General features: G+C 42.3%; 21 non-coding genes across 21 annotated transcripts; 10 read left to right on the top strand and 11 right to left on the bottom strand.

Moving 5' to 3' along the window:
• Positions 1 to 814: 814 nt before the first annotated feature.
• Positions 815 to 886, bottom strand: trnaw-cca (transfer RNA tryptophan (anticodon CCA)). Its single transcript has one exon. It is a non-coding gene; the product is annotated as a tRNA-Trp (tRNA).
• A 166-nt stretch (positions 887 to 1,052) lies between these two features.
• Positions 1,053 to 1,125, top strand: trnak-uuu (transfer RNA lysine (anticodon UUU)). The gene has a single exon. It is a non-coding gene; the product is annotated as a tRNA-Lys (tRNA).
• Positions 1,126 to 2,006: 881 nt separating this feature from the next.
• trnaw-cca (transfer RNA tryptophan (anticodon CCA)) lies at positions 2,007 to 2,078 on the bottom strand. The gene has a single exon. It is a non-coding gene; the product is annotated as a tRNA-Trp (tRNA).
• Positions 2,079 to 2,244: 166 nt separating this feature from the next.
• trnak-uuu (transfer RNA lysine (anticodon UUU)) lies at positions 2,245 to 2,317 on the top strand. Its single transcript has one exon. It is a non-coding gene; the product is annotated as a tRNA-Lys (tRNA).
• Positions 2,318 to 3,689: 1,372 nt separating this feature from the next.
• On the bottom strand, positions 3,690 to 3,761 carry trnaw-cca (transfer RNA tryptophan (anticodon CCA)). The gene has a single exon. It is a non-coding gene; the product is annotated as a tRNA-Trp (tRNA).
• A 1,610-nt stretch (positions 3,762 to 5,371) lies between these two features.
• Positions 5,372 to 5,443, bottom strand: trnaw-cca (transfer RNA tryptophan (anticodon CCA)). The gene has a single exon. It is a non-coding gene; the product is annotated as a tRNA-Trp (tRNA).
• A 166-nt stretch (positions 5,444 to 5,609) lies between these two features.
• trnak-uuu (transfer RNA lysine (anticodon UUU)) lies at positions 5,610 to 5,682 on the top strand. Its single transcript has one exon. It is a non-coding gene; the product is annotated as a tRNA-Lys (tRNA).
• Positions 5,683 to 7,545: 1,863 nt separating this feature from the next.
• trnaw-cca (transfer RNA tryptophan (anticodon CCA)) lies at positions 7,546 to 7,617 on the bottom strand. The gene has a single exon. It is a non-coding gene; the product is annotated as a tRNA-Trp (tRNA).
• Positions 7,618 to 7,783: 166 nt separating this feature from the next.
• trnak-uuu (transfer RNA lysine (anticodon UUU)) lies at positions 7,784 to 7,856 on the top strand. Its single transcript has one exon. It is a non-coding gene; the product is annotated as a tRNA-Lys (tRNA).
• Positions 7,857 to 9,228: 1,372 nt separating this feature from the next.
• On the bottom strand, positions 9,229 to 9,300 carry trnaw-cca (transfer RNA tryptophan (anticodon CCA)). The gene has a single exon. It is a non-coding gene; the product is annotated as a tRNA-Trp (tRNA).
• Positions 9,301 to 9,464: 164 nt separating this feature from the next.
• Positions 9,465 to 9,537, top strand: trnak-uuu (transfer RNA lysine (anticodon UUU)). Its single transcript has one exon. It is a non-coding gene; the product is annotated as a tRNA-Lys (tRNA).
• Positions 9,538 to 12,873: 3,336 nt separating this feature from the next.
• Positions 12,874 to 12,945, bottom strand: trnaw-cca (transfer RNA tryptophan (anticodon CCA)). Its single transcript has one exon. It is a non-coding gene; the product is annotated as a tRNA-Trp (tRNA).
• A 164-nt stretch (positions 12,946 to 13,109) lies between these two features.
• On the top strand, positions 13,110 to 13,182 carry trnak-uuu (transfer RNA lysine (anticodon UUU)). Its single transcript has one exon. It is a non-coding gene; the product is annotated as a tRNA-Lys (tRNA).
• Positions 13,183 to 14,063: 881 nt separating this feature from the next.
• Positions 14,064 to 14,135, bottom strand: trnaw-cca (transfer RNA tryptophan (anticodon CCA)). Its single transcript has one exon. It is a non-coding gene; the product is annotated as a tRNA-Trp (tRNA).
• A 166-nt stretch (positions 14,136 to 14,301) lies between these two features.
• On the top strand, positions 14,302 to 14,374 carry trnak-uuu (transfer RNA lysine (anticodon UUU)). The gene has a single exon. It is a non-coding gene; the product is annotated as a tRNA-Lys (tRNA).
• Positions 14,375 to 16,728: 2,354 nt separating this feature from the next.
• Positions 16,729 to 16,800, bottom strand: trnaw-cca (transfer RNA tryptophan (anticodon CCA)). Its single transcript has one exon. It is a non-coding gene; the product is annotated as a tRNA-Trp (tRNA).
• A 166-nt stretch (positions 16,801 to 16,966) lies between these two features.
• Positions 16,967 to 17,039, top strand: trnak-uuu (transfer RNA lysine (anticodon UUU)). Its single transcript has one exon. It is a non-coding gene; the product is annotated as a tRNA-Lys (tRNA).
• Positions 17,040 to 17,920: 881 nt separating this feature from the next.
• On the bottom strand, positions 17,921 to 17,992 carry trnaw-cca (transfer RNA tryptophan (anticodon CCA)). The gene has a single exon. It is a non-coding gene; the product is annotated as a tRNA-Trp (tRNA).
• A 166-nt stretch (positions 17,993 to 18,158) lies between these two features.
• trnak-uuu (transfer RNA lysine (anticodon UUU)) lies at positions 18,159 to 18,231 on the top strand. Its single transcript has one exon. It is a non-coding gene; the product is annotated as a tRNA-Lys (tRNA).
• A 1,372-nt stretch (positions 18,232 to 19,603) lies between these two features.
• trnaw-cca (transfer RNA tryptophan (anticodon CCA)) lies at positions 19,604 to 19,675 on the bottom strand. The gene has a single exon. It is a non-coding gene; the product is annotated as a tRNA-Trp (tRNA).
• A 165-nt stretch (positions 19,676 to 19,840) lies between these two features.
• Positions 19,841 to 19,913, top strand: trnak-uuu (transfer RNA lysine (anticodon UUU)). The gene has a single exon. It is a non-coding gene; the product is annotated as a tRNA-Lys (tRNA).
• The last annotated feature ends 1,840 nt before the right edge of the window (positions 19,914 to 21,753 follow it).

The raw sequence follows: 21,753 nt of genomic DNA, 5'->3' as shown, positions 1-21,753 counted from the left end.
TGACCTGTTCGACCTGTGGACAAAACACTCCCAGAGCCAAAACAGCTTAGTCTGAAGACATCCTCATAGTACCGATAAAGTTTGTCAAACCATGTTAAAATGAATCCTCAGGTTGTCGATTGTCTTAATAATCGATCATATTTCAACCGGACAATAGCGTATTCAATAGAAAGGAAAACAACGAGGGGTGCGCACTCGGTCACGCTCGCAAACCAGCACTGCATGCTTCCTAAGCACTGACAGAAAGGTCTCGTTCTTCTTAATTTTTCAGATAAGAAGCCTGAAAGAATGTCTAAAGACTGTTGACATCTAGTGGAAGCCATAGTATCTGCAATCTGGGTCCGAACCCATTAGAAACTCAATAGGCATTCAATTGAAAACTACCCACATCAAATAAAATCCCACTTCCTGGATTGATTTTCCTCAGGTTTTTGCCTGCCGTATCAGTTCTGTTATACGCACAGACGCGATTTTAACAGTTTTGGAAACTAGAGTGTTTAATATCCACATCTACCAATTATATGCATATCTGAGCTTCTGGGTCTGAGTAACAGGGCACGCTTCTCATCCATATGCCGAAATACTGCCTCCAAGGCAAAAAAAGTTAAACTCCTTGTTCGAAGACTGATTTAAGTCTGTCAATCACACAGCATCATCTGATTTAGGAATTTGCAGTGTGCCATGCTTCTGTGAGAGACAATTATCATCTTAAGCAGCATTGGTTTGGTAGTTTTTGTAAAGCCACATTAGTTCTTGTGCTGATTCATTGACTTCGCTGTTTTAAAGAAGGAAGATATTGCACACATAAATTCCCTGACCATGACGTGATTTGAACACGCAACCTTCTGATCTGGAGTCAGACGCGCTACCTTTGCGCCACGAGGTCTTGTACAATGTGTTTTTTGGAGGGGATGCCTAGTTCAGATTTTGTTGACTGTATAATTTGGAATGAAGACCTGGTTCTCTGGGGAACTGTACCATCTGACAATGCCCCCTCGTCAGCACGTGCCTCTGCCCGGCAGGTTAGGTGTATGAAAATTTAAAAAAGCAGAGCCCGGATAGCTCAGTCGGTAGAGCATCAGACTTTTAATCTGAGGGTCCAGGGTTCAAGTCCCTGTTTGGGCGATGCTTTAATGTTCACATTTCTTCACTACGCTGTCTTTCTGAACTTGCATTTTCCTTGACTTTCCATGACCTGTTCGACCTGTGGACAAAACACTCCCAGAGCCAAAACAGCTTAGTCTGAAGACATCCTCATAGTACCGATAAAGTTTGTCAAACCATGTTAAAATGAATCCTCAGGTTGTCGATTGTCTTAATAATAGATCATATTTCAACCGGACAATAGCGTATTCAATAGAAAGGAAAAACAACGAGGGGTGCGCACTCGGTCACGCTCGCAAACCAGCACTGCATGCTTCCTAAGCACTGACAGAAAGGTCTCGTTCTTCTTAATTTTTCAGATAAGAAGCCTGAAAGAATGTCTAAAGACTGTTGACATCTAGTGGAAGCCATAGGAACTGCAATCTGGGTCCGAACCCATTAGAAACTCAATAGGCATTCAATTGAAAACTACCCACATCAAAAAAAATCCCACTTCCTGGATTGATTTTCCTCAGGTTTTTGCCTGCCGTATCAGTTCTGTTATATGCACAGATGCGATTTTAACAGTTTTGGAAACTAGAGTGTTTAATATCCACATCTACCAATTATATGCATATCTGAGCTTCTGGGTCTGAGTAACAGGGCACGCTTCTCATCCATATGCCGAAATACTGCCTCCAAGGCAAAAAAAGTTAAACTCCTTGTTCGAAGACTGATTTAAGTCTGTCAATCACACAGCATCATCTGATTTAGGAATTTGCAGTGTGCCATGCTTCTGTGAGAGACAATTATCATCTTAAGCAGCATTGGTTTGGTGGTTTTTGTAAAGCCACATTAGTTCTTGTGCTGATTCATTGACTTCGCTGTTTTAAAGAAGGCAGATATTGCACACATAAATTCCCTGACCATGACGTGATTTGAACACGCAACCTTCTGATGTGGAGTCAGACGCGCTACCTTTGCGCCACGAGGTCTTGTACAATGTGTTTTTTGGAGGGGATGCCTAGTTCAGATTTTGTTGACTGTATAATTTGGAATGAAGACCTGGTTCTCTGGGGAACTGTACCATCTGACAATGCCCCCTCGTCAGCACGTGCCTCTGCCCGGCAGGTTAGGTGTATGAAAATTTAAAAAAGCAGAGCCCGGATAGCTCAGTCGGTAGAGCATCAGACTTTTAATCTGAGGGTCCAGGGTTCAAGTCCCTGTTTGGGCGATGCTTTAATGTTCACATTTCTTCACTACGCTGTCTTTCTGAACTTGCATTTTCCTTGACTTTCCATGACCTGTTCGACCTGTGGACAAAACACTCCCAGAGCCAAAACAGCTTAGTCTGAAGACATCCTCATAGTACCGATAAAGTTTGTCAAACCATGTTAAAATGAATCCTCAGGTTGTCGATTGTCTTAATAATCGATCATATTTCAACCGGACAATAGCGTATTCAATAGAAAGGAAAAACAACGAGGGGTGCGCACTCGGTCACGCTCGCAAACCAGCACTGCATGCTTCCTAAGCACTGACAGAAAGGTCTCGTTCTTCTTAATTTTTCAGATAAGAAGCCTGAAAGAATGTCTAAAGACTGTTGACATCTAGTGGAAGCCATAGGAACTGCAATCTGGGTCCGAACCCATTAGAAACTCAATAGGCATTCAATTGAAAACTACCCACATCAAAAAAAATCCCACTTCCTGGACTGTTCGGGCGATGCTTTAATGTTCACATTTCTTCACTACGCTGTCTTTCTGAACTTGCATTTTCCTTGACTTTCCATGACCTGTTCGACCTGTGGACAAAACACTCCCAGAGCCAAAACAGCTTAGTCTGAAGACATCCTCATAGTACCGATAAAGTTTGTCAAACCATGTTAAAATGAATCCTCAGGTTGTCGATTGTCTTAATAATCGATCATATTTCAACCGGACAATAGCGTATTCAATAGAAAGGAAAAACAACGAGGGGTGCACACTCGGTCACGCTCGCAAACCAGCACTGCATGCTTCCTAAGCACTGACAGAAAGGTCTCGTTCTTCTTAATTTTTCAGAAAAGAAGCCTGAAAGAATGTCTAAAGACTGTTCACATCTAGTGGAAGCCATAGTATCTGCAATCTGGGTCCGAACCCATTAGAAACTCAATAGGCATTCAATTGAAAACTACCCACATCAAATAAAATCCCACTTCCTGGATTGATTTTCCTCAGGTTTTTGCCTGCCGTATCAGTTCTGTTATACGCACAGACGCGATTTTAACAGTTTTGGAAACTAGAGTGTTTAATATCCACATCTACCAATTATATGCATATCTGAGCTTCTGGGTCTGAGTAACAGGGCACGCTTCTCATCCATATGCCGAAATACTGCCTCCAAGGCAAAAAAAGTTAAACTCCTTGTTCGAAGACTGATTTAAGTCTGTCAATCACACAGCATCATCTGATTTAGGAATTTGCAGTGTGCCATGCTTCTGTGAGAGACAATTATCATCTTAAGCAGCATTGGTTTGGTAGTTTTTGTAAAGCCACATTAGTTCTTGTGCTGATTCATTGACTTCGCTGTTTTAAAGAAGGCAGATATTGCACACATAAATTCCCTGACCATGACGTGATTTGAACACGCAACCTTCTGATCTGGAGTCAGACGCGCTACCTTTGCGCCACGAGGTCTTGTACAATGTGTTTTTTGGAGGGGATGCCTAGTTCAGATTTTGTTGACTGTATCATTTGGAATGAAGACCTGGTTCTCTGGGGAACTGTACCATCTGACAATGCCCCCTCGTCAGCACGTGCCTCTGCCCGGCAGGTTAGGTGTAAGAAAATAAAAAAAAGCAGAGCCCGGATAGCTCAGTCGGTAGAGCATCATCCTTTAATCTGAGGGTCCAGGGTTCAAGTCCCTGTTTGGGCGATGCTTTAATGTTCACATTTCTTCACTACGCTGTCTTTCTGAACTTGCATTTTCCTTGACTTTCCATGACCTGTTCGACCTGTGGACAAAACACTCCCAGAGCCAAAACAGCTTAGTCTGAAGACATCCTCATAGTACCGATAAAGTTTGTCAAACCATGTTAAAATGAATCCTCAGGTTGTCGATTGTCTTAATAATCGATCATATTTCAACCGGACAATAGCGTATTCAATAGAAAGGAAAAACAACGAGGGGTGCGCACTCGGTCACGCTCGCAAACCAGCACTGCATGCTTCCTAAGCACTGACAGAAAGGTCTCGTTCTTCTTAATTTTTCAGATAAGAAGCCTGAAAGAATGTCTAAAGACTGTTGACATCTAGTGGAAGCCATAGGAACTGCAATCTGGGTCCGAACCCATTAGAAACTCAATAGGCATTCAATTGAAAACTACCCACATCAAAAAAAATCCCACTTCCTGGACTGTTCGGGCGATGCTTTAATGTTCACATTTCTTCACTACGCTGTCTTTCTGAACTTGCATTTTCCTTGACTTTCCATGACCTGTTCGACCTGTGGACAAAACACTCCCAGAGCCAAAACAGCTTAGTCTGAAGACATCCTCATAGTACCGATAAAGTTTGTCAAACCATGTTAAAATGAATCCTCAGGTTGTCGATTGTCTTAATAATAGATCATATTTCAACCGGACAATAGCGTATTCAATAGAAAGGAAAAACAACGAGGGGTGCGCACTCGGTCACGCTCGCAAACCAGCACTGCATGCTTCCTAAGCACTGACAGAAAGGTCTCGTTCTTCTTAATTTTTCAGATAAGAAGCCTGAAAGAATGTCTAAAGACTGTTGACATCTAGTGGAAGCCATAGGAACTGCAATCTGGGTCCGAACCCATTAGAAACTCAATAGGCATTCAATTGAAAACTACCCACATCAAAAAAAATCCCACTTCCTGGATTGATTTTCCTCAGGTTTTTGCCTGCCGTATCAGTTCTGTTATATGCACAGACGCGATTTTAACAGTTTTGGAAACTAGAGTGTTTAATATCCACATCTACCAATTATATGCATATCTGAGCTTCTGGGTCTGAGTAACAGGGCACGCTTCTCATCCATATGCCGAAATACTGCCTCCAAGGCAAAAAAAGTTAAACTCCTTTTTCGAAGACTGATTTAAGTCTGTCAATCACACAGCATCATCTGATTTAGGAATTTGCAGTGTGCCATGCTTCTGTGAGAGACAATTATCATCTTAAGCAGCATTGGTTTGGTGGTTTTTGTAAAGCCACATTAGTTCTTGTGCTGATTCATTGACTTCGCTGTTTTAAAGAAGGCAGATATTGCACACATAAAATCCCTGACCATGACGTGATTTGAACACGCAACCTTCTGATCTGGAGTCAGACGCGCTACCTTTGCGCCACGAGGTCTTGTACAATGTGTTTTTTGGAGGGGATGCCTAGTTCAGATTTTGTTGACTGTATAATTTGGAATGAAGACCTGGTTCTCTGGGGAACTGTACCATCTGACAATGCCCCCTCGTCAGCACGTGCCTCTGCCCGGCAGGTTAGGTGTATGAAAATTTAAAAAAGCAGAGCCCGGATAGCTCAGTCGGTAGAGCATCAGACTTTTAATCTGAGGGTCCAGGGTTCAAGTCCCTGTTTGGGCGATGCTTTAATGTTCACATTTCTTCACTACGCTGTCTTTCTGAACTTGCATTTTCCTTGACTTTCCATGACCTGTTCGACCTGTGGACAAAACACTCCCAGAGCCAAAACAGCTTAGTCTGAAGACATCCTCATAGTACCGATAAAGTTTGTCAAACCATGTTAAAATGAATCCTCAGGTTGTCGATTGTCTTAATAATCGATCATATTTCAACCGGACAATAGCGTATTCAATAGAAAGGAAAAACAACGAGGGGTGCGCACTCGGTCACACTCGCAAACCAGCACTGCATGCTTCCTAAGCACTGACAGAAAGGTCTCGTTCTTCTTAATTTTTCAGATAAGAAGCCTGAAAGAATGTCTAAAGACTGTTGACATCTAGTGGAAGCCATAGGAACTGCAATCTGGGTCCGAACCCATTAGAAACTCAATAGGCATTCAATTGAAAACTACCCACATCAAAAAAAATCCCACTTCCTGGACTGTTCGGGCGATGCTTTAATGTTCACATTTCTTCACTACGCTGTCTTTCTGAACTTGCATTTTCCTTGACTTTCCATGACCTGTTCGACCTGTGGACAAAACACTCCCAGAGCCAAAACAGCTTAGTCTGAAGACATCCTCATAGTACCGATAAAGTTTGTCAAACCATGTTAAAATGAATCCTCAGGTTGTCGATTGTCTTAATAATCGATCATATTTCAACCGGACAATAGCGTATTCAATAGAAAGGAAAAACAACGAGGGGTGCGCACTCGGTCACACTCGCAAACCAGCACTGCATGCTTCCTAAGCACTGACAGAAAGGTCTCGTTCTTCTTAATTTTTCAGATAAGAAGCCTGAAAGAATGTCTAAAGACTGTTGACATCTAGTGGAAGCCATAGGAACTGCAATCTGGGTCCGAACCCATTAGAAACTCAATAGGCATTCAATTGAAAACTACCCACATCAAAAAAAATCCCACTTCCTGGACTGTTCGGGCGATGCTTTAATGTTCACATTTCTTCACTACGCTGTCTTTCTGAACTTGCATTTTCCTTGACTTTCCATGACCTGTTCGACCTGTGGACAAAACACTCCCAGAGCCAAAACAGCTTAGTCTGAAGACATCCTCATAGTACCGATAAAGTTTGTCAAACCATGTTAAAATGAATCCTCAGGTTGTCGATTGTCTTAATAATCGATCATATTTCAACCGGACAATAGCGTATTCAATAGAAAGGAAAAACAACGAGGGGTGCGCACTCGGTCACGCTCGCAAACCAGCACTGCATGCTTCCTAAGCACTGACAGAAAGGTCTCGTTCTTCTTAATTTTTCAGATAAGAAGCCTGAAAGAATGTCTAAAGACTGTTGACATCTAGTGGAAGCCATAGGAACTGCAATCTGGGTCCGAACCCATTAGAAACTCAATAGGCATTCAATTGAAAACTACCCACATCAAAAAAAATCCCACTTCCTGGATTGATTTTCCTCAGGTTTTTGCCTGCCGTATCAGTTCTGTTATATGCACAGACGCGATTTTAACAGTTTTGGAAACTAGAGTGTTTAATATCCACATCTACCAATTATATGCATATCTGAGCTTCTGGGTCTGAGTAACAGGGCACGCTTCTCATCCATATGCCGAAATACTGCCTCCAAGGCAAAAAAAGTTAAACTCCTTTTTCGAAGACTGATTTAAGTCTGTCAATCACACAGCATCATCTGATTTAGGAATTTGCAGTGTGCCATGCTTCTGTGAGAGACAATTATCATCTTAAGCAGCATTGGTTTGGTGGTTTTTGTAAAGCCACATTAGTTCTTGTGCTGATTCATTGACTTCGCTGTTTTAAAGAAGGCAGATATTGCACACATAAAATCCCTGACCATGACGTGATTTGAACACGCAACCTTCTGATCTGGAGTCAGACGCGCTACCTTTGCGCCACGAGGTCTTGTACAATGTGTTTTTTGGAGGGGATGCCTAGTTCAGATTTTGTTGACTGTATAATTTGGAATGAAGACCTGGTTCTCTGGGGAACTGTACCATCTGACAATGCCCCCTCGTCAGCACGTGCCTCTGCCCGGCAGGTTAGGTGTATGAAAATAAAAAAAAGCAGAGCCCGGATAGCTCAGTCGGTAGAGCATCAGACTTTTAATCTGAGGGTCCAGGGTTCAAGTCCCTGTTTGGGCGATGCTTTAATGTTCACATTTCTTCACTACGCTGTCTTTCTGAACTTGCATTTTCCTTGACTTTCCATGACCTGTTCGACCTGTGGACAAAACACTCCCAGAGCCAAAACAGCTTAGTCTGAAGACATCCTCATAGTACCGATAAAGTTTGTCAAACCATGTTAAAATGAATCCTCAGGTTGTCGATTGTCTTAATAATCGATCATATTTCAACCGGACAATAGCGTATTCAATAGAAAGGAAAAACAACGAGGGGTGCGCACTCGGTCACACTCGCAAACCAGCACTGCATGCTTCCTAAGCACTGACAGAAAGGTCTCGTTCTTCTTAATTTTTCAGATAAGAAGCCTGAAAGAATGTCTAAAGACTGTTGACATCTAGTGGAAGCCATAGGAACTGCAATCTGGGTCCGAACCCATTAGAAACTCAATAGGCATTCAATTGAAAACTACCCACATCAAAAAAAATCCCACTTCCTGGACTGTTCGGGCGATGCTTTAATGTTCACATTTCTTCACTACGCTGTCTTTCTGAACTTGCATTTTCCTTGACTTTCCATGACCTGTTCGACCTGTGGACAAAACACTCCCAGAGCCAAAACAGCTTAGTCTGAAGACATCCTCATAGTACCGATAAAGTTTGTCAAACCATGTTAAAATGAATCCTCAGGTTGTCGATTGTCTTAATAATCGATCATATTTCAACCGGACAATAGCGTATTCAATAGAAAGGAAAAACAACGAGGGGTGCGCACTCGGTCACGCTCGCAAACCAGCACTGCATGCTTCCTAAGCACTGACAGAAAGGTCTCGTTCTTCTTAATTTTTCAGATAAGAAGCCTGAAAGAATGTCTAAAGACTGTTGACATCTAGTGGAAGCCATAGGAACTGCAATCTGGGTCCGAACCCATTAGAAACTCAATAGGCATTCAATTGAAAACTACCCACATCAAAAAAAATCCCACTTCCTGGATTGATTTTCCTCAGGTTTTTGCCTGCCGTATCAGTTCTGTTATACGCACAGACGCGATTTTAACAGTTTTGGAAACTAGAGTGTTTAATATCCACATGTACCAATTATATGCATATCTGAGCTTCTGGGTCTGAGTAACAGGGAACGCTTCTCATCCATATGCCGAAATACTGCCTCCAAGCCAAAAGAAGTTAAACTCCTTGTTCGAAGACTGATTTAAGTCTGTCAATCACACAGCATCATCTGATTTAGGAATTTGCAGTGTGCCATGCTTCTGTGAGAGACAATTATCATCTTAAGCAGCATTGGTTTGGTGGTTTTTGTAAAGCCACATTAGTTCTTGTGCTGATTCATTGACTTCGCTGTTTTAAAGAAGGCAGATATTGCACACATAAAATCCCTGACCATGACGTGATTTGAACACGCAACCTTCTGATCTGGAGTCAGACGCGCTACCTTTGCGCCACGAGGTCTTGTACAATGTGTTTTTTGGAGGGGATGCCTAGTTCAGATTTTGTTGACTGTATAATTTGGAATGAAGACCTGGTTCTCTGGGGAACTGTACCATCTGACAATGCCCCCTCGTCAGCACGTGCCTCTGCCCGGCAGGTTAGGTGTATGAAAATAAAAAAGCAGAACCCGGATAGCTCAGTCGGTAGAGCATCAGACTTTTAATCTGAGGGTCCAGGGTTCAAGTCCCTGTTTGGGCGATGCTTTAATGTTCACATTTCTTCACTACGCTGTCTTTCTGAACTTGCATTTTCCTTGACTTTCCATGACCTGTTCGACCTGTGGACAAAACACTCCCAGAGCCAAAACAGCTTAGTCTGAAGACATCCTCATAGTACCGATAAAGTTTGTCAAACCATGTTAAAATGAATCCTCAGGTTGTCGATTGTCTTAATAATCGATCATATTTCAACCGGACAATAGCGTATTCAATAGAAAGGAAAAACAACGAGGGGTGCGCACTCGGTCACACTCGCAAACCAGCACTGCATGCTTCCTAAGCACTGACAGAAAGGTCTCGTTCTTCTTAATTTTTCAGATAAGAAGCCTGAAAGAATGTCTAAAGACTGTTGACATCTAGTGGAAGCCATAGGAACTGCAATCTGGGTCCGAACCCATTAGAAACTCAATAGGCATTCAATTGAAAACTACCCACATCAAAAAAAATCCCACTTCCTGGACTGTTCGGGCGATGCTTTAATGTTCACATTTCTTCACTACGCTGTCTTTCTGAACTTGCATTTTCCTTGACTTTCCATGACCTGTTCGACCTGTGGACAAAACACTCCCAGAGCCAAAACAGCTTAGTCTGAAGACATCCTCATAGTACCGATAAAGTTTGTCAAACCATGTTAAAATGAATCTTCAGGTTGTCGATTGTCTTAATAATCGATCATATTTCAACCGGACAATAGCGTATTCAATAGAAAGGAAAAACAACGAGGGGTGCGCACTCGGTCACACTCGCAAACCAGCACTGCATGCTTCCTAAGCACTGACAGAAAGGTCTCGTTCTTCTTAATTTTTCAGATAAGAAGCCTGAAAGAATGTCTAAAGACTGTTGACATCTAGTGGAAGCCATAGGAACTGCAATCTGGGTCCGAACCCATTAGAAACTCAATAGGCATTCAATTGAAAACTACCCACATCAAAAAAAATCCCACTTCCTGGACTGTTCGGGCGATGCTTTAATGTTCACATTTCTTCACTACGCTGTCTTTCTGAACTTGCATTTTCCTTGACTTTCCATGACCTGTTCGACCTGTGGACAAAACACTCCCAGAGCCAAAACAGCTTAGTCTGAAGACATCCTCATAGTACCGATAAAGTTTGTCAAACCATGTTAAAATGAATCCTCAGGTTGTCGATTGTCTTAATAATCGATCATATTTCAACCGGACAATAGCGTATTCAATAGAAAGGAAAAACAACGAGGGGTGCGCACTCGGTCACACTCGCAAACCAGCACTGCATGCTTCCTAAGCACTGACAGAAAGGTCTCGTTCTTCTTAATTTTTCAGATAAGAAGCCTGAAAGAATGTCTAAAGACTGTTGACATCTAGTGGAAGCCATAGGAACTGCAATCTGGGTCCGAACCCATTAGAAACTCAATAGGCATTCAATTGAAAACTACCCACATCAAAAAAAATCCCACTTCCTGGACTGTTCGGGCGATGCTTTAATGTTCACATTTCTTCACTACGCTGTCTTTCTGAACTTGCATTTTCCTTGACTTTCCATGACCTGTTCGACCTGTGGACAAAACACTCCCAGAGCCAAAACAGCTTAGTCTGAAGACATCCTCATAGTACCGATAAAGTTTGTCAAACCATGTTAAAATGAATCTTCAGGTTGTCGATTGTCTTAATAATCGATCATATTTCAACCGGACAATAGCGTATTCAATAGAAAGGAAAAACAACGAGGGGTGCGCACTCGGTCACACTCGCAAACCAGCACTGCATGCTTCCTAAGCACTGACAGAAAGGTCTCGTTCTTCTTAATTTTTCAGATAAGAAGCCTGAAAGAATGTCTAAAGACTGTTGACATCTAGTGGAAGCCATAGGAACTGCAATCTGGGTCCGAACCCATTAGAAACTCAATAGGCATTCAATTGAAAACTACCCACATCAAAAAAAATCCCACTTCCTGGACTGTTCGGGCGATGCTTTAATGTTCACATTTCTTCACTACGCTGTCTTTCTGAACTTGCATTTTCCTTGACTTTCCATGACCTGTTCGACCTGTGGACAAAACACTCCCAGAGCCAAAACAGCTTAGTCTGAAGACATCCTCATAGTACCGATAAAGTTTGTCAAACCATGTTAAAATGAATCCTCAGGTTGTCGATTGTCTTAATAATCGATCATATTTCAACCGGACAATAGCGTATTCAATAGAAAGGAAAAACAACGAGGGGTGCGCACTCGGTCACACTCGCAAACCAGCACTGCATGCTTCCTAAGCACTGACAGAAAGGTCTCGTTCTTCTTAATTTTTCAGATAAGAAGCCTGAAAGAATGTCTAAAGACTGTTGACATCTAGTGGAAGCCATAGGAACTGCAATCTGGGTCCGAACCCATTAGAAACTTAATAGGCATTCAATTGAAAACTACCCACATCAAAAAAAATCCCACTTCCTGGACTGTTCGGGCGATGCTTTAATGTTCACATTTCTTCACTACGCTGTCTTTCTGAACTTGCATTTTCCTTGACTTTCCATGACCTGTTCGACCTGTGGACAAAACACTCCCAGAGCCAAAACAGCTTAGTCTGAAGACATCCTCATAGTACCGATAAAGTTTGTCAAACCATGTTAAAATGAATCCTCAGGTTGTCGATTGTCTTAATAATAGATCATATTTCAACCGGACAATAGCGTATTCAATAGAAAGGAAAAACAACGAGGGGTGCGCACTCGGTCACGCTCGCAAACCAGCACTGCATGCTTCCTAAGCACTGACAGAAAGGTCTCGTTCTTCTTAATTTTTCAGATAAGAAGCCTGAAAGAATGTCTAAAGACTGTTGACATCTAGTGGAAGCCATAGGAACTGCAATCTGGGTCCGAACCCATTAGAAACTCAATAGGCATTCAATTGAAAACTACCCACATCAAAAAAAATCCCACTTCCTGGATTGATTTTCCTCAGGTTTTTGCCTGCCGTATCAGTTCTGTTATACGCACAGACGCGATTTTAACAGTTTTGGAAACTAGAGTGTTTAATATCCACATGTACCAATTATATGCATATCTGAGCTTCTGGGTCTGAGTAACAGGGAACGCTTCTCATCCATATGCCGAAATACTGCCTCCAAGCCAAAAGAAGTTAAACTCCTTGTTCGAAGACTGATTTAAGTCTGTCAATCACACAGCATCATCTGATTTAGGAATTTGCAGTGTGCCATGCTTCTGTGAGAGACAATTATCATCTTAAGCAGCATTGGTTTGGTGGTTTTTGTAAAGCCACATTAGTTCTTGTGCTGATTCATTGACTTCGCTGTTTTAAAGAAGGCAGATATTGCACACATAAAATCCCTGACCATGACGTGATTTGAACACGCAACCTTCTGATCTGGAGTCAGACGCGCTACCTTTGCGCCACGAGGTCTTGTACAATGTGTTTTTTGGAGGGGATGCCTAGTTCAGATTTTGTTGACTGTATAATTTGGAATGAAGACCTGGTTCTCTGGGGAACTGTACCATCTGACAATGCCCCCTCGTCAGCACGTGCCTCTGCCCGGCAGGTTAGGTGTATGAAAATAAAAAAGCAGAACCCGGATAGCTCAGTCGGTAGAGCATCAGACTTTTAATCTGAGGGTCCAGGGTTCAAGTCCCTGTTCGGGCGATCCTTTAATGTTCACATTTCTTCACTACGCTGTCTTTCTGAACTTGCATTTTCCTTGACTTTCCATGACCTGTTCGACCTGTGGACAAAACACTCCCAGAGCCAAAACAGCTTAGTCTGAAGACATCCTCATAGTACCGATAAAGTTTGTCAAACCATGTTAAAATGAATCCTCAGGTTGTCGATTGTCTTAATAATAGATCATATTTCAACCGGACAATAGCGTATTCAATAGAAAGGAAAAACAACGAGGGGTGCGCACTCGGTCACGCTCGCAAACCAGCACTGCATGCTTCCTAAGCACTGACAGAAAGGTCTCGTTCTTCTTAATTTTTCAGATAAGAAGCCTGAAAGAATGTCTAAAGACTGTTGACATCTAGTGGAAGCCATAGGAACTGCAATCTGGGTCCGAACCCATTAGAAACTCAATAGGCATTCAATTGAAAACTACCCACATCAAAAAAAATCCCACTTCCTGGATTGATTTTCCTCAGGTTTTTGCCTGCCGTATCAGTTCTGTTATATGCACAGACGCGATTTTAACAGTTTTGGAAACTAGAGTGTTTAATATCCACATCTACCAATTATATGCATATCTGAGCTTCTGGGTCTGAGTAACAGGGCACGCTTCTCATCCATATGCCGAAATACTGCCTCCAAGGCAAAAAAAGTTAAACTCCTTTTTCGAAGACTGATTTAAGTCTGTCAATCACACAGCATCATCTGATTTAGGAATTTGCAGTGTGCCATGCTTCTGTGAGAGACAATTATCATCTTAAGCAGCATTGGTTTGGTGGTTTTTGTAAAGCCACATTAGTTCTTGTGCTGATTCATTGACTTCGCTGTTTTAAAGAAGGCAGATATTGCACACATAAAATCCCTGACCATGACGTGATTTGAACACGCAACCTTCTGATCTGGAGTCAGACGCGCTACCTTTGCGCCACGAGGTCTTGTACAATGTGTTTTTTGGAGGGGATGCCTAGTTCAGATTTTGTTGACTGTATAATTTGGAATGAAGACCTGGTTCTCTGGGGAACTGTACCATCTGACAATGCCCCCTCGTCAGCACGTGCCTCTGCCCGGCAGGTTAGGTGTATGAAAATTTAAAAAAGCAGAGCCCGGATAGCTCAGTCGGTAGAGCATCAGACTTTTAATCTGAGGGTCCAGGGTTCAAGTCCCTGTTTGGGCGATGCTTTAATGTTCACATTTCTTCACTACGCTGTCTTTCTGAACTTGCATTTTCCTTGACTTTCCATGACCTGTTCGACCTGTGGACAAAACACTCCCAGAGCCAAAACAGCTTAGTCTGAAGACATCCTCATAGTACCGATAAAGTTTGTCAAACCATGTTAAAATGAATCCTCAGGTTGTCGATTGTCTTAATAATCGATCATATTTCAACCGGACAATAGCGTATTCAATAGAAAGGAAAAACAACGAGGGGTGCGCACTCGGTCACACTCGCAAACCAGCACTGCATGCTTCCTAAGCACTGACAGAAAGGTCTCGTTCTTCTTAATTTTTCAGATAAGAAGCCTGAAAGAATGTCTAAAGACTGTTGACATCTAGTGGAAGCCATAGGAACTGCAATCTGGGTCCGAACCCATTAGAAACTCAATAGGCATTCAATTGAAAACTACCCACATCAAAAAAAATCCCACTTCCTGGACTGTTCGGGCGATGCTTTAATGTTCACATTTCTTCACTACGCTGTCTTTCTGAACTTGCATTTTCCTTGACTTTCCATGACCTGTTCGACCTGTGGACAAAACACTCCCAGAGCCAAAACAGCTTAGTCTGAAGACATCCTCATAGTACCGATAAAGTTTGTCAAACCATGTTAAAATGAATCCTCAGGTTGTCGATTGTCTTAATAATCGATCATATTTCAACCGGACAATAGCGTATTCAATAGAAAGGAAAAACAACGAGGGGTGCGCACTCGGTCACACTCGCAAACCAGCACTGCATGCTTCCTAAGCACTGACAGAAAGGTCTCGTTCTTCTTAATTTTTCAGATAAGAAGCCTGAAAGAATGTCTAAAGACTGTTGACATCTAGTGGAAGCCATAGGAACTGCAATCTGGGTCCGAACCCATTAGAAACTCAATAGGCATTCAATTGAAAACTACCCACATCAAAAAAAATCCCACTTCCTGGACTGTTCGGGCGATGCTTTAATGTTCACATTTCTTCACTACGCTGTCTTTCTGAACTTGCATTTTCCTTGACTTTCCATGACCTGTTCGACCTGTGGACAAAACACTCCCAGAGCCAAAACAGCTTAGTCTGAAGACATCCTCATAGTACCGATAAAGTTTGTCAAACCATGTTAAAATGAATCCTCAGGTTGTCGATTGTCTTAATAATCGATCATATTTCAACCGGACAATAGCGTATTCAATAGAAAGGAAAAACAACGAGGGGTGCGCACTCGGTCACGCTCGCAAACCAGCACTGCATGCTTCCTAAGCACTGACAGAAAGGTCTCGTTCTTCTTAATTTTTCAGATAAGAAGCCTGAAAGAATGTCTAAAGACTGTTGACATCTAGTGGAAGCCATAGGAACTGCAATCTGGGTCCGAACCCATTAGAAACTCAATAGGCATTCAATTGAAAACTACCCACATCAAAAAAAATCCCACTTCCTGGACTGTTCGGGCGATGCTTTAATGTTCACATTTCTTCACTACGCTGTCTTTCTGAACTTGCATTTTCCTTGACTTTCCATGACCTGTTCGACCTGTGGACAAAACACTCCCAGAGCCAAAACAGCTTAGTCTGAAGACATCCTCATAGTACCGATAAAGTTTGTCAAACCATGTTAAAATGAATCCTCAGGTTGTCGATTGTCTTAATAATAGATCATATTTCAACCGGACAATAGCGTATTCAATAGAAAGGAAAAACAACGAGGGGTGCGCACTCGGTCACGCTCGCAAACCAGCACTGCATGCTTCCTAAGCACTGACAGAAAGGTCTCGTTCTTCTTAATTTTTCAGATAAGAAGCCTGAAAGAATGTCTAAAGACTGTTGACATCTAGTGGAAGCCATAGGAACTGCAATCTGGGTCCGAACCCATTAGAAACTCAATAGGCATTCAATTGAAAACTACCCACATCAAAAAAAATCCCACTTCCTGGATTGATTTTCCTCAGGTTTTTGCCTGCCGTATCAGTTCTGTTATATGCACAGACGCGATTTTAACAGTTTTGGAAACTAGAGTGTTTAATATCCACATCTACCAATTATATGCATATCTGAGCTTCTGGGTCTGAGTAACAGGGCACGCTTCTCATCCATATGCCGAAATACTGCCTCCAAGGCAAAAAAAGTTAAACTCCTTTTTCGAAGACTGATTTAAGTCTGTCAATCACACAGCATCATCTGATTTAGGAATTTGCAGTGTGCCATGCTTCTGTGAGAGACAATTATCATCTTAAGCAGCATTGGTTTGGTGGTTTTTGTAAAGCCACATTAGTTCTTGTGCTGATTCATTGACTTCGCTGTTTTAAAGAAGGCAGATATTGCACACATAAAATCCCTGACCATGACGTGATTTGAACACGCAACCTTCTGATCTGGAGTCAGACGCGCTACCTTTGCGCCACGAGGTCTTGTACAATGTGTTTTTTGGAGGGGATGCCTAGTTCAGATTTTGTTGACTGTATAATTTGGAATGAAGACCTGGTTCTCTGGGGAACTGTACCATCTGACAATGCCCCCTCGTCAGCACGTGCCTCTGCCCGGCAGGTTAGGTGTATGAAAATAAAAAAAAGCAGAGCCCGGATAGCTCAGTCGGTAGAGCATCAGACTTTTAATCTGAGGGTCCAGGGTTCAAGTCCCTGTTTGGGCGATGCTTTAATGTTCACATTTCTTCACTACGCTGTCTTTCTGAACTTGCATTTTCCTTGACTTTCCATGACCTGTTCGACCTGTGGACAAAACACTCCCAGAGCCAAAACAGCTTAGTCTGAAGACATCCTCATAGTACCGATAAAGTTTGTCAAACCATGTTAAAATGAATCCTCAGGTTGTCGATTGTCTTAATAATCGATCATATTTCAACCGGACAATAGCGTATTCAATAGAAAGGAAAAACAACGAGGGGTGCGCACTCGGTCACGCTCGCAAACCAGCACTGCATGCTTCCTAAGCACTGACAGAAAGGTCTCGTTCTTCTTAATTTTTCAGATAAGAAGCCTGAAAGAATGTCTAAAGACTGTTGACATCTAGTGGAAGCCATAGGAACTGCAATCTGGGTCCGAACCCATTAGAAACTCAATAGGCATTCAATTGAAAACTACCCACATCAAAAAAAATCCCACTTCCTGGATTGATTTTCCTCAGGTTTTTGCCTGCCGTATCAGTCCTGTTATACGCACAGACGCGATTTTAACAGTTTTGGAAACTAGAGTGTTTAATATCCACATCTACCAATTATATGCATATCTGAGCTTCTGGGTCTGAGTAACAGGGCACGCTTCTCATCCATATGCCGAAATACTGCCTCCAAGGCAAAAAAAGTTAAACTCCTTTTTCGAAGACTGATTTAAGTCTGTCAATCACACAGCATCATCTGATTTAGGAATTTGCAGTGTGCCATGCTTCTGTGAGAGACAATTATCATCTTAAGCAGCATTGGTTTGGTGGTTTTTGTAAAGCCACATTAGTTCTTGTGCTGATTCATTGACTTCGCTGTTTTAAAGAAGGCAGATATTGCACACATAAAATCCCTGACCATGACGTGATTTGAACACGCAACCTTCTGATCTGGAGTCAGACGCGCTACCTTTGCGCCACGAGGTCTTGTACAATGTGTTTTTTGGAGGGGATGCCTAGTTCAGATTTTGTTGACTGTATAATTTGGAATGAAGACCTGGTTCTCTGGGGAACTGTACCATCTGACAATGCCCCCTCGTCAGCACGTGCCTCTGCCCGGCAGGTTAGGTGTATGAAAATAAAAAAAAGCAGAGCCCGGATAGCTCAGTCGGTAGAGCATCAGACTTTTAATCTGAGGGTCCAGGGTTCAAGTCCCTGTTTGGGCGATGCTTTAATGTTCACATTTCTTCACTACGCTGTCTTTCTGAACTTGCATTTTCCTTGACTTTCCATGACCTGTTCGACCTGTGGACAAAACACTCCCAGAGCCAAAACAGCTTAGTCTGAAGACATCCTCATAGTACCGATAAAGTTTGTCAAACCATGTTAAAATGAATCCTCAGGTTGTCGATTGTCTTAATAATCGATCATATTTCAACCGGACAATAGCGTATTCAATAGAAAGGAAAAACAACGAGGGGTGCGCACTCGGTCACACTCGCAAACCAGCACTGCATGCTTCCTAAGCACTGACAGAAAGGTCTCGTTCTTCTTAATTTTTCAGATAAGAAGCCTGAAAGAATGTCTAAAGACTGTTGACATCTAGTGGAAGCCATAGGAACTGCAATCTGGGTCCGAACCCATTAGAAACTCAATAGGCATTCAATTGAAAACTACCCACATCAAAAAAAATCCCACTTCCTGGACTGTTCGGGCGATGCTTTAATGTTCACATTTCTTCACTACGCTGTCTTTCTGAACTTGCATTTTCCTTGACTTTCCATGACCTGTTCGACCTGTGGACAAAACACTCCCAGAGCCAAAACAGCTTAGTCTGAAGACATCCTCATAGTACCGATAAAGTTTGTCAAACCATGTTAAAATGAATCCTCAGGTTGTCGATTGTCTTAATAATAGATCATATTTCAACCGGACAATAGCGTATTCAATAGAAAGGAAAAACAACGAGGGGTGCGCACTCGGTCACGCTCGCAAACCAGCACTGCATGCTTCCTAAGCACTGACAGAAAGGTCTCGTTCTTCTTAATTTTTCAGATAAGAAGCCTGAAAGAATGTCTAAAGACTGTTGACATCTAGTGGAAGCCATAGGAACTGCAATCTGGGTCCGAACCCATTAGAAACTCAATAGGCATTCAATTGAAAACTACCCACATCAAAAAAAATCCCACTTCCTGGATTGATTTTCCTCAGGTTTTTGCCTGCCGTATCAGTCCTGTTATACGCACAGACGCGATTTTAACAGTTTTGGAAACTAGAGTGTTTAATATCCACATCTACCAATTATATGCATATCTGAGCTTCTGGGTCTGAGTAACAGGGCACGCTTCTCATCCATATGCCGAAATACTGCCTCCAAGGCAAAAAAAGTTAAACTCCTTGTTCGAAGACTGATTTAAGTCTGTCAATCACACAGCATCATCTGATTTAGGAATTTGCAGTGTGCCATGCTTCTGTGAGAGACAACTATCATCTTAAGCAGCATTGGTTTGGAGGTTTTTGTAAAGCCACATTAGTTCTTGTGCTGATTCATTGACTTCGCTGTTTTAAAGAAGGCAGATATTGCACACATAAAATCCCTGACCATGACGTGATTTGAACACGCAACCTTCTGATCTGGAGTCAGACGCGCTACCTTTGCGCCACGAGGTCTTGTACAATGTGTTTTTGGAGGGGATGCCTAGTTCAGATTTTGTTGACTGTATAATTTGGAATGAAGACCTGGTTCTCTGGGGAACTGTACCATCTGACAATGCCCCCTCGTCAGCACGTGCCTCTGCCCGGCAGGTTAGGTGTATGAAAATTAAAAAAAGCAGAGCCCGGATAGCTCAGTCGGTAGAGCATCAGACTTTTAATCTGAGGGTCCAGGGTTCAAGTCCCTGTTTGGGCGATGCTTTAATGTTCACATTTCTTCACTACGCTGTCTTTCTGAACTTGCATTTTCCTTGACTTTCCATGACCTGTTCGACCTGTGGACAAAACACTCCCAGAGCCAAAACAGCTTAGTCTGAAGACATCCTCATAGTACCGATAAAGTTTGTCAAACCATGTTAAAATGAATCCTCAGGTTGTCGATTGTCTTAATAATCGATCATATTTCAACCGGACAATAGCGTATTCAATAGAAAGGAAAAACAACGAGGGGTGCGCACTCGGTCACACTCGCAAACCAGCACTGCATGCTTCCTAAGCACTGACAGAAAGGTCTCGTTCTTCTTAATTTTTCAGATAAGAAGCCTGAAAGAATGTCTAAAGACTGTTGACATCTAGTGGAAGCCATAGGAACTGCAATCTGGGTCCGAACCCATTAGAAACTCAATAGGCATTCAATTGAAAACTACCCACATCAAAAAAAATCCCACTTCCTGGACTGTTCGGGCGATGCTTTAATGTTCACATTTCTTCACTACGCTGTCTTTCTGAACTTGCATTTTCCTTGACTTTCCATGACCTGTTCGACCTGTGGACAAAACACTCCCAGAGCCAAAACAGCTTAGTCTGAAGACATCCTCATAGTACCGATAAAGTTTGTCAAACCATGTTAAAATGAATCTTCAGGTTGTCGATTGTCTTAATAATCGATCATATTTCAACCGGACAATAGCGTATTCAATAGAAAGGAAAAACAACGAGGGGTGCGCACTCGGTCACACTCGCAAACCAGCACTGCATGCTTCCTAAGCACTGACAGAAAGGTCTCGTTCTTCTTAATTTTTCAGATAAGAAGCCTGAAAGAATGTCTAAAGACTGTTGACATCTAGTGGAATCCATAGGAACTGCAATCTGGGTCCGAACCCATTAGAAACTCAATAGGCATTCAATTGAAAACTACCCACATCAAAAAAAATCCCACTTCCTGGACTGTTCGGGCGATGCTTTAATGTTCACATTTCTTCACTACGCTGTCTTTCTGAACTTGCATTTTCCTTGACTTTCCATGACCTGTTCGACCTGTGGACAAAACACTCCCAGAGCCAAAACAGCTTAGTCTGAAGACATCCTCATAGTACCGATAAAGTTTGTCAAACCATGTTAAAATGAATCCTCAGGTTGTCGATTGTCTTAATAATCGATCATATTTCAACCGGACAATAGCGTATTCAATAGAAAGGAAAAACAACGAGGGGTGCGCACTCGGTCACACTCGCAAACCAGCACTGCATGCTTCCTAAGCACTGACAGAAAGGTCTCGTTCTTCTTAATTTTTCAGATAAGAAGCCTGAAAGAATGTCTAAAGACTGTTGACATCTAGTGGAAGCCATAGGAACTGCAATCTGGGTCCGAACCCATTAGAAACTCAATAGGCATTCAATTGAAAACTACCCACATCAAAAAAAATCCCACTTCCTGGATTGATTTTCCTCAGGTTTTTGCCTGCCGTATCAGTTCTGTTATACGCACAGACGCGATTTTAACAGTTTTGGAAACTAGAGTGTTTAATATCCACATGTACCAATTATATGCATATCTGAGCTTCTGGGTCTGAGTAACAGGGAACGCTTCTCATCCATATGCCGAAATACTGCCTCCAAGCCAAAAGAAGTTAAACTCCTTGTTCGAAGACTGATTTAAGTCTGTCAATCACACAGCATCATCTGATTTAGGAATTTGCAGTGTGCCATGCTTCTGTGAGAGACAATTATCATCTTAAGCAGCATTGGTTTGGTGGTTTTTGTAAAGCCACATTAGTTCTTGTGCTGATTCATTGACTTCGCTGTTTTAAAGAAGGC

The sequence above is a fragment of the Oncorhynchus kisutch genome, unplaced genomic scaffold (genome assembly GCF_002021735.2).
Source record: "Oncorhynchus kisutch isolate 150728-3 unplaced genomic scaffold, Okis_V2 scaffold1979, whole genome shotgun sequence".
In the NCBI taxonomy this organism is placed as follows: domain Eukaryota; kingdom Metazoa; phylum Chordata; class Actinopteri; order Salmoniformes; family Salmonidae; genus Oncorhynchus; species Oncorhynchus kisutch.
Note: the sequence above shows the minus strand (reverse complement) of the source record. Positions and strands in the feature narration are given on the sequence as shown.